We start from the raw sequence: 12,431 nt of genomic DNA, 5'->3' as shown, positions 1-12,431 counted from the left end.
ACATAAACCAAAAATCATAACCAATCATTAATACGAACCTTTCCTTGTCTTGAAGGTGGTCTTATAAGTATCTTCCTCTTTAACACATATCTAGTGGTTCTTGAAATCAGATCCAACTAGGTGAAGTTCTTGGCATGCATGTTGTAGCTGATCTAGAAGATCATTCGTCCTAGGAAGAGGGTATCAATTTGTGAGTGTGATCTTGTTCAAATATATGTAGTCAATACATTCACCAAGTCCCATCCTTCTTAGTACTATGATGACAGGTGGCCCACAAGGTGATGTTATTGTCCAAATTAATCCCTTATCTAGTAGTTATTTCAACTATTTCTTCACTCTGTTTCATACCAAAATAGACTACTATACAACCCAATATTTGGTAAAGGGGAGTTACGAAACTATTGTATCTTTTGATCCAATTTTGTATCAGGTAGTAAATATTTAACCTACTTGATAAATTCTCTATGAACCCACACTTCCTTATATAAATGATGTTTCTACTCTTTGGTACATTGCTCCAAGAAAACATTTACTCCTACTAATTCATCCCTTGTTTTATTCTCCCTTTGGATGATCCCTCCCATCCTGATACCTGATAAGAGAAGGAGTAAATAGCAGTACTGACTAAGCTAAGCGATTCATGAAGGCAATTGTGTAAGGCTACAAGTATAGGTTTGGTAGTCAGAAAGAATAAGGATGAGGCACGGAGTGATCTCGTCCTGATAAGATAAGTTCTAGTCCATCCTAAACATGAATTCAGGAAGTTCTATAAGGCTAATAGGGAAAGGAAACACACATTTTTTACTAGAAATGATCAAATTTTTTATTTGGTTGGCACTTACTATAGAAATCTTCAATTTATTGGTGTGCACATTTATAATGAAAAACTTTCCATCCCTAATTAGGTGGTACTAGTTTTCTGTCCTCGTGAAGAAGGCATCCCTTATGTACATGTATGGGATTTCAACCTCTACACTACACACATCAAGGAGTGATACATATAACTCCACTTCATTAATACAATATGCACCTATATCAAACTTGATATTACATTATTTAGTGACTTTGATCTTTGAATGTTTATTCACCCATCCAATGGATATGGGTTTAGTCAATCATGAACATCAAACCAAAGCTTTTTGACTATATTGTTTAATATGAGATTGGCTTATCAACAAAATAAAATAGAGAATTCATATTGGTATTTTTTACATGGATATTAATATAAAATAATTTATTCATATCCTTCTCTTCCTTCTGATGAATTCTATTCATATTCACCTCCTTCTACATTGAGATGCAAACAATCTTCCCATCTGCATCCAACCTACTTGCTAATATGTTTTCTAAATCGATTTCTAGTATGTTCCTATTCTTTACATCCTTATTATGGTTCTTTATATTGAACTTTAGATGTATCTTTCAACACTTATATTTTTGTGACCATCAATATTGCAATTGATGTAATGGTTGTGGATAGTAGTTGTAGTTTTCTTTCTCTTTTCCTTTCCACTTCTTCTTCCAATCCTTGGAAGAATCTTGGTTATATTTCTATTTAAAACCAATTTGTTGTACTTTATTATGGCCTATTTTCTCCAAGTATTGTGCTTGCATGTAGACCTTATCAATGGTTCTTCATTTGAATAACATCACCTACTTTTGTAAAATACTAGGTAGACCCCTCAAATAGTTAAAGAGTACACCAGGGTTCCTAGGAGACATACCCAAAATGATAACTATCTTCCTAAATTGGTATTTTAATATTGCAAACTCTACCCATGCATATACTTGATGTGATTCCAATGGATCCATTTCTCCTCTACATACCAATAGGTTACATCTAGGAATTGATGATAGTTTTGAACACTCCCCACTTAGTTACAACTAAATAACCCTCCAACCTAAGTGTGCCTATCTGGAGTTCTCACCATGTTAGTGCATGGTGCTATAATTTTCAATAGGAAAATGAATTTTTCTACTTTTCATCTATATTATAGACACTAAAATACAATTCTAACTATCACAACCAATTATTAAAATTAACATCATCAATATCACCTTCCTGGCTTGATGTTTACTTCACTTCCACTTTAAACAAAGGCTGTGAAAGAGAAATGGCACTAGAACTTGGTTTATCTTTGTTTTCTAAGTCTTTACCATCTCCTAATTTCTCATCCAATCCAAATTTTCAGTTAGATCCACCAACCTTCTTGAAAGTTATGAACATATTCATTAGAGCCTCCAAGAGGAAGGTTATTTTGTGAAACATATAAGCAACCTTCCCTTCCAACCTTGAAAATCACCTCTATTGCATTCCAAGGACTATTATGATTGGAATTGTTAGGTAATTTAATTATGCTTTAAATTACTTTACATTAAATTGTTAATTCGAGTATGTAAACTTTTGAAGTATACAACATAGTATATGCTAGAAGTTTAGTTTTCAATTGAAGGTGTCGTCGCTCGCTTCTCCTTGAACTTCTCTCATCACCGATGATAACAAGAGAGGTAGGTCCCCTTTTCCTTCTCTATACTAAGTGCCTTTATGTTTGGGGATCCAACTTGTTATTGATATGGTAGGTAATTCGTAGCCTTCCTCGAGCCCAGATTTCCTTCCCAATGAATATCTTAATGGTAGGATGGTCGTTGAATTAATGGTATAATGTGTAATGGAAATAAATTACAATTAAAGAAAGTTATACTCTATGAAAGTGAATAAAATGACATGAAATGAAAAAATAATATAGAAAAATCTACACATCTAATCTATGAAAACATGAAGCTTTTACTCTAAGGAAACATATAATTCTAGATTATGAAAGCAAGAAACATATTCTAGGAAAGCATATACATCTAAATTATGAAAACATGAATTTTACTTCTAAGAAAGCGTGTAAATATTATCTAATGAAAGCATGAAACTCTATTTTAAGAAAGGAAGGAAATCTAGTTATGAAATCATTGAAAACTATTCTATGAAAGTAAACATTCATAATCTATAAAAGAAAACAACTCTAATATATGAAAACATGAATTTTAATTTAAGAAAGACTGCAAAATCAATATATGGAAATGTTATAAAATATTGATCTATGAAAGCATTGAAATATGTAAACATATGTGCAAATCCTATTATTTTGGAATGTACAAATGAGAAACCTATTTTTTTGGATGCACAAATGAGAATGCTTTAAAATTTAAATCTTTTTATATTTCTCAAGTGCTTGATTTCAATCTAGAAACGAGTGAAGTGACAATTAGAAACCTAAAAACAAGTATCCATATTAGGTAAATAAATCAAATTCTAAGTGATCTCTATAATGTAAATTATTTCTTAATTAAAAAGTTTAGAAAATTGTGATGACTTCAGACACTATACTTATTTAAGTTTAAAATAAGTGAACTCTTTCTTAATTTGATGGATAGTTCAAATTGTATTTTCTATTGTTACATTTGTTGTATGCAACACAAAATATGGTAAATTACATTTCAAATATCCATGAATATCTCCCAAGCAATGCATTATTTTGAAGAAATTATCATAAGTTCCTTGAATGGGCTCATTCGGCAGAAAACCCATGTTTTAGTTTCTCAAAACTAACTTAGGTATCCCAAAAAATGCATCAGAAGTTAACTGCTCAAAAATTGTTGATGATCTACATCACCATCATTGATTCACGGCTAAAGGCTCACACTTGCACTACTAAGAAAACTGCTACTACTGATCTGCAAAAGAAACTAATTTTAAACATAACAAAACTAATATAAACTACATATATTTTGAAACTACATGAATTATAAAACTACATTTTGCAACAAAACAAGAATATAAAACTATAAAATAAATAACTCGAGAACTTACCAAATGTGTTTTATTCCATCATAGTTTGGAATAATGCTCCAGGAGTTCCTCTCCTTTGAATGTAGAAGACACTCATAATTATACAAAAACCAATATAACTAATTAATAAATGTAGATCCATAAATCTCTCCTAAATCCAGAAAGCTCTCCTAGATCCACAAATATCTCATGTGGTTGCAACAATGTGTTAACATCTAACAAGTAACATCTCTACATTTCCTCTCACAAATATCTAAACTATTTGATAAGGAATCTTATCAAAACTTCCATGATTCTTATCCATCAAATATGCTTAAATTATTATCTCAAAGTGTCCTCAAATCTTCAAAGATGGACGATGAAATTTGGAATTTGAGACTAAACTATCAAATATGACATTGCGGGAGTCTTCAAAAATGCCTAAAAATATCACAAAACACATCCAAATTTTAGATATAAGTGAAAACATGTTATTTTTCTAGTATTTAATAATAAATTCAATCAAAATACTAAACTAAATGCTTTGGAAAATAATAATTTTAAACTCATATATAATCATAAAAATGGTCTTATGTAAGGTTATAAGATAATGGAATATGGTTAAAAGTGAATGAAAAAAAAGGATGAAAAGATTACATTTTGGAGACCCAACATTTCCCCCCAACTGAATATGTTGCATTTACTCATGCAAATTTTCACTAATTCTCATGTGTTGAAGTCATATCAAATTTTGTAGCCTTTTGGAGTGAAAGATTATGTTTTAGCAACAAGTCATGACTTGACTTGAGATACTTTTCCAAGATTTGCATCTTTTGTAAAGCCTTCTTCAATTGTTTATTTTTATTAAGAGCTTGTTATTGTGGAACCTTCTTTGAAAGATATCTAAGTGGCATCTCTTGTGGTTGGTTCTTCTGAGGAAACCACAAGTATTGTGAGTGTTGATTCTTGTGTGGCAACACTTTTTTTTTACTTGCTTTCTTGCTGCAACAAAGTATACCTAAAAATGCATTCAAAATTAAGACCCATTTATATACAGATCAATTGATCTTTGCTCATAATCTGAATCATTCCATATTTGATTTGAAGAGAAACAATAGTCAATTGGGAGAATCATGTTGGTCAATAGTATAGGAGGTTATGGAATACATAATGGTAACGAATATCCCCTACAACAGCTAAAGGTGTTTTCTGTCTTTGGAAAATGGGAAAGAAATCTTACATGGGAAATTTTCTAAATACATATATTTTAGCATTCAAGGAATTATTGATTAAAGATTAGAAAACAACATACCTTCACCTACATGAAAATTCCAGAAGTTATGCATCTAGAAGATCTTGGTTTCTATTGTTGGATCATGGAATGTGAAGTGAAATAATCTGGTCCACTTCTTCTTTCTTCTTAGCTGAATAGAGGATGAAATTTGAAATTAGAACCTTTGTACCTTCTTATTGCTGGAACTAGGAACTGAATCTTGATTTATTGGAACACTATTGTAAGTTCTTAAAATCATATAGTCTTCACATATAACCTTGATTAGTACAATTAAATCTATGTGAATGGATTTAGTTGAAGTAGAACATGGAAAGAATTCATTAGATTCCTGACAGTTATGTCAATCATTAACCAATGTGAAAAAACTCACCAATTATGTAAATTAGTATCAAGGTACAAGAGTGCATCTTGATAGGTATGAATGAATGTGTTGAATTTGAGTCACTTGCAACATCTGAAAATCAAGATAAAGTGGTGTATTCTAATTGTTTCCATTGAGGAGGCTTGTCATTAATGTATGCAAGATCCAAGGCTCTCAAAAACATCTCTAATCTTGGTCCTGGATAAGGTTTTGAAGTGGATGGGACAAGATTCATTAGAAGGTGGGCCTTGAGGAATCCCATATCAACCAAATCAAGCATAGAACCAAAAATGATTTTAAGAACCATATTGAAATATTGAAACCAATATGAAATTAAAGAACTTATTGTGAACATTGCTCGCTAGTTGCCTAGTTTTCAAGCAAAGCTCGTATCCAATTGCACTAGTAAATTGGTTTTCAGAAGAGGACTCTTTCTTTTCTTTATCTTTTTTTCCTTTTATGTTTAATATTTTTTAATATATATATATATATATATATTAATGTTATACTATTCAACTTGAAAAAGAAAATAGCTTTCAAATATAAGAATACTTCTAATGGAGACATGTGCTTAATAGATGGCAAATAAACTCATATGCAGGTTTGGAAGATATTTTTTGATATATACCATAATATGAGAGACCAATTGCTTTGATTGAGATGATGGCAAGAACTATTGAAGAAAAGAGTCGTTCTCCAGCTTAATGATTATATGGAACCAAAGTTTAATATAGCTATGATGGTATTGGTTTACTTGCTCATCTAGATCATTTTTTATGTATTATTTTGCCATCTTATTCAGACCTTCTACTATGGGATGATCGATCTCTTTGAGACATAAAGGATCTGATGATAGGCATAGTAGAAATGCCTCTATTTCAGGTGTGGAGTGATAAAAAGGTGTCTTGTGAACTCCTAATTACCTTCACATTAATTATCAACCCAGGGATGACTTTTTATTTCAAGAGTGTACTCTGTCTGAGGCGGCTATTTACTTAAGAGTAATGTTTCGTAGTATAGTGCTTAAAACCCACAAGTAAATGAATGCTTGAAACAAAATCTAATTGGAACAGCAAGAAACTAAATCATTCATTCAAACAATCATCAATCGAGGATATAGTAGCAATAACTCTTTCCTCTAGAAATTGATGGAATAGAGTATGGACCATGGATCTGGGAGCATGGTAGCGTCTGCTGAGGCTCACGACAGCCTTGGACCTTCTCTCACACCAAAGCAATAAATGCAAGGAAATGGAATGGCAGCAAGTAAAAATGAAATAACAAAAGGAAATAGAACAACAGTAAATGAAACATCAATCAAAAGAACTACATCTCGCGAGTCAAAACCAACTTACTCACATTCTGCAATAAAATAACAATCTTCAAAAGCAATTCCAATGATCTTTACTTTACGAGAAGATATTTACAAATGAATTATGGAACAACATTTATCATATTTACACAACACACTTATTATAGCAATCTGATGTTTTCAAAGAACATGACTTCCGTTTCCAAATGAAATAATATTACTTTCGAGTTCCCACGAATAAGAGTTCAAAATGAATCCAATAGCAATATTTAATATGAAAGCTCTGTAACAGAAACAATCGGTTTAAATAGTGAACATGTAATCAACTCCGAAAAGATTCATTACGCAACATAGAGTCACTTACATAAACTTCCTGAATGAAACCATTAATGAATTAGTCGTAACAGAGCGTTGAACAGCATATAACAAATACATCAGATTACTAAACTATATAAACAATCCACACATGAAAAGATATCATACAGCAGCAATTGTAAAGATATGATACACAATAGCAGCAACGTATTCCACCAGAGGGTGGGCCCTTAGCCGCCAGCGGATGCTGCGGGATTACTTCAGAATGAGAAAATTGAACAGCACTCCCAAATCATTTATTAATCAGCCAATTGTGGAATCATTACAACAGCAAAAGCTACAGCATGCAACAGTCCCTATTCTATCATGAATAATCCACCATCATTGTCCATCATTTCTCTATCATTCTTCCATCATTCGAATCCCCCCGAAGTCATCCCCATCTCTGATCTCTGTTTTCATTTAAATAGAGAGAGATCAGAGAGAAGTTTCAATAAGGATAAGTACAACATAATTCCTATTACAAAATTGGTTTGCCTCTAACCATTTGATCAACAAGAACAAGGCGAATTTGGCTTTGCAGCTGAGATTTGGAGGACGGCCGCAACTACAAATCTGAGAAAATCGTGCTCAAAGAACCCTGCGTTTCTCCCTGTACAAGCCGAATTTGGCCAAACCGTTCCTTACAAAGATAATTGGGCCCGTTCTGGACAAAACCCATGTTCCAGATTTTCCAAATTCGTCTTCATTTGCTCAGAATCTTAACCGCAAAACTGTCACTCCTTAAACCAGCGAATTTCTGAGTTGGCAGATTTTAAAAATCAAATCTTCAATCTGGAAGTTACCTTGGAGGCTAAAAATGGTGAATAATGTTATAACCAACTTATTAGAACTATCATTGGTAAAATAATGCATAATCATCAATTTATTAGAAATAAAGGAGAATAAATAATATTTATTCATGAGAGCATAAATAATTAATAAAATGGATTTAAATGATAAATTATAATAAATGGCATGATGAAGAATGGTAGAAATGGGTAGAATAAACGTTCACAAGTGACAATAATAATGGAATATTAACGACTCTACATACCCCCACACTCAATATGTTGCATGTCCTCATGCAACGAAAACTGAATATATTGCATGTCCTCATGCAACCCAAAGACAAAAGCCATGTGTTAACCAAGCAATAAAAATTTGAGAATAAATGAATGCTTCATTAATTAATGAATATTCAATTTTAGCAATCTCGATGAAGGCATAACAATTTTTACATTGACATTCAACTATATGTATGAGGTTGCAGCAAAATATGACATAGATAGCAACAAACTTCATTAACCATTTTCCCCAAAAACTACAAACCAGCTTTTGTCGAAATTTGGCAAGTAAATTTAGAATATATGAATGCCTTTATGATCCAAAAATCAGATTGTTTTGATGCACGGATCATGAGATATAAACAAAATGGTTGTAGGTGAGAGTGCATGATTTCCGAAATTTTATGAACTAATATTTCTTGAAATTGTGTGGTTTTGTATTAATGTGTTTTCCAAAAATTACAAGAATTGAGTTCATAGTTTTAAAAATATGGGAAATCAATTTCTGCACTGTGTAAAAATGAAATTGTATGCCTTAAATAAGGAAGAAAGTAGAAAACATCCATCATGCATAGCAATTCCTCCACCTCTTTGAAAAATTAGCATGTCCTCATGTGATGCTAGAAAACAAATAGAGGTGGTTGCTACCAGCTGTTGAATTCTATGCTTGGTGTAAAACGACATGGAATAAGGGAGGTGTTGAGAGTGAATAAGAATAGCAATGGATGATAAAGAATATGAATGGCGTGGTGATAAGAAAGAAATGAATGAAAGGAACACTCCCCCATACTCGAAAATGACATGCTGCTGAAAAAGGGAAGTGGTAAAGATGTGGAATGAAAGATGACAAATAATGCTCAAAATAGATTTTCATTAAATTCTCCTAAATTCATAATAAATTAGAAAACTATGCGATTTTACCTCAAGTTTTACCTCCAAAAAATGTGGAATGATATATATGGACTGGCAGTTGTTGAAGCTGATGTAGGCAGAGTTGGTGCTAAAAGTGATGCAAAAGGTGGAATCCAGGTAAGCACATAATGTCTGAAGAGTTGTTCATGTTCGCAAGTTGCTCGAGCCGCGTCTGTTAGTTGCAATAGTGCGGTCATGTTGTGAATAGAATTTTGTCCATACTTGTTGGTCTCCTGTAAACAAAGCACTATTTTGCATACAATGTGCTTGAATCCATAGTGTTAGCTTTGAATATCAACAGATAAGATGCATGCAAAATTGCAATTAGAAAAACTCAAATCAACAAGGTATGGCAAAGTGCAGTAATCATATCGCATGCAATCCCATAATGCATACATTCCCCCCTCCAATTGGAAAATGGGTTCCATAAACATAAAGCATATGAAATGGGTGGTGCTGACGGCAAGGCAATGGAATGAACAATATATCAGTAAGGGAGGCAGAGTACACTTATCAATGATAGGACGGTGAAAGTTATGGTTATATTGAGAGCAAAGTGTGTAAAGATAGTTATGAATAAGAGATAGGACGCTTTGGATTGATGATAGTTTATACAAAATGAAAAAGGACAACAATATGCTAAAAAAAATGCTTTGCTGACGGTATTCTAGCTGAAAATGATGTGATTGATCATAAAACAATTTCTCATGCATAAAGGTTCAAACAGGGAAAAAGTTAAGGAAATAACTTCTCTGATAAAAAGAAAATAAGAAAAAGGTATTATAATAATAATTGACGAAAAGATATAACTTCAATACCATAAGCAGAGCCGCTGCTGCCAGCAGGCGTCCATAGCCTCGGCAGGGTTGCTGTTTAACCCATATGAGCCAGGATCCTCAATTTATAAATGGAGAGTTACAGTGCTGTTCTACAGAAGAGATCAGTGTGCTGGCGTGGTAACCAGATAACCACACTGCCATTCACTAGGAGGTAGCAAAAGTGATCAGGCCGGCTCGTGATGAGACCTCCTGTTCCAAGGATAATTTGGCTATCCAATGGATCATAACCCTGGTGTGGTGGCCATAATGGGAATGTCACTTTATTACAGCCTTATGAACATGGTAGGCTGGCTCGTAATGAGACCCCCTATCCTCCATCTGCGAACAAAATTTTGTTGTTATTACACATTTTTATGATAAAAAGAGGGAGGCTCAATACTCCTTAAGAGCAGGGATGGCGGAAGAAGTTGAACATGTCAATATAAAAAAATATACCCATAATCTCATTTATTACAGACAGAGAAGATTATAACCAGGAAGGGTGGAACCAACATGGTATTAAGATGATCAATCAATATCATGTACAGCAAAAACAATGCAGTAAAGTAATATATAAATAATTGTGTCCCTTTTTGAAAAGAATCTAACATCAAGGAGTTGTCCTGTTAAAGATCATAACGTAAATGATAATACTTGCTTCAAAAGAATCCATAATTCTTGTCCTCATAAAAATAGTGTACTTCATGCCATGAAAGAGAATCAGGAGAATGTGGTTGAGCTGACTATGAATAATCCCACAAGAGAAAGGAAAGGGTTGCCCTCAAAAATATTCCCAAAGTGTTGCTCTTTTGAATGAACAGCAAAAACACTCACAAAGCGGTGTTTCGTGTAAGGAACATCAAAGAAAATGCACACCAAAAAAACAAAAATACATACAAAAAACGTGAAAATGCAAATGTCGTTCGAAAAATCACAAATGCTGTTTTTTCTGAGAAAGGAACAGCAGAGACACTCAAATGTTGTTCATTTTCGCAAAGGATGAGCAAAAACACACAAGTGCTGTTCCTTTTCGCAAAGAAACAGCAAAAACATGCACGTGTTGTTCCTTTTCGCAAAGGAACAGCAAAAAACATGCAAGTGCTGTTCCTTTTTGAAAATGAACAGCAAAGTCACACAAATGCTGTTCCATTTCGAAAAAGGAACAGCAAAAACACACAAATGATGTTCCATTTCGAAAAGGAACAGCAAAAACACGCAAGTGCTGTTCCATTTCGAAAAGGAACAGCAAAATCACACCAATGATGTTCCATTTCGAAAAAGGAACAGCAAAAACACACAAATGCTGTTCCATTTCGAAAAGGAACAGCAAAAACACGCAAGTGTTGTTCCTTTTTCGCAAAGGAACAACAAAAACACGCAAGTGCTGTTCCTTTTGAAAAGGAACAGCAAAATCACACAAATGCTGTTCCATTTCGAAAAAGAACAGCAAAAACACACAAATGTGGTTCCATTTCGAAAAGGAACAACAAAAACACGCAAGTGCTGTTCCATTTTGAAAAGGAACAGCAAAATCACACAAATACTGTTCCATTTCGAAGAGGAACAACAAAAATAGCAAAAACACGCAAAGAATGAATTAGCTGTTCACTGCATTGATGCTGAGGATGAGTTGCACTTTGAATGAAGCAACACCTGAAACACAAAATATAAAAGAAATTAGAAAAAAAACAACATTTTATTTAAAAACAATATGTAAATTAAGTTACAATAGCTATGATATTATGTAAAAAAATGATCTTTTTGAAAAATGTTTTGGCAGCAAAGAGATGACATGAATCTTCAAATGGAAATCAATTCTTCATTTCTTCTATTATGAATCCGTTGGGTAATAAGTTGGATGAAATTCCTTTGTTTTATTAAAATTTGTTTCAAGAATCACTTGTCCATAAATTGACGTTCTTTTTCTCCTAGGACCTGCAAAAAACGAGTGTCTACCTGCAATAAAACATTAAATCATGGAGAAAGAGAGGTGCACGGCTCCCCTAATCCAAGAATTATGCAAAAAAACTAACAAGTAGTTACTTCTATAGAACAAATCCAAGGAGAAAATAACAAAGTAAAATTTATTTGTCACCTGCGGGAGAGCAGTGGCCAATCATACTAACCTGCAGTGTTTTAATCACAACTTCTTTGTTTTTCGTCGAAATTGAGTGATTCCAAAGCCAAATGAGAGCTAATTAAAAGGTTTATCTCCAGTAGAAACAGGTTTTAGAAATTCAATGATATGATATGTCAATTTTAGTTAGAACGACCTGCATAATAGAGTCATTGTCGATTACCCGGCTTAGACCAACAGTTGATATTTCAAGCATAACTTTTTCGTTTGATGTCGGATTCGAATGATTCAAATTGGAAATGAAAGTAGATTCATTTATTTATCTCCAATAGAAACAGGTTTTGAAGACAAGAAGAATTGATAGGTCAAATATTGTAAGGAACAGCCGGAAAGATAGAGTTTTAAGAGTGCTGATT

Source organism: Pinus tabuliformis, chromosome X (genome assembly GCF_031772625.1).
Source record: "Pinus tabuliformis cultivar Carrire ecotype Pingquan chromosome X, CPIR1, whole genome shotgun sequence".
NCBI lineage: Eukaryota > Viridiplantae > Streptophyta > Pinopsida > Pinales > Pinaceae > Pinus > Pinus tabuliformis.
Note: the sequence above shows the minus strand (reverse complement) of the source record.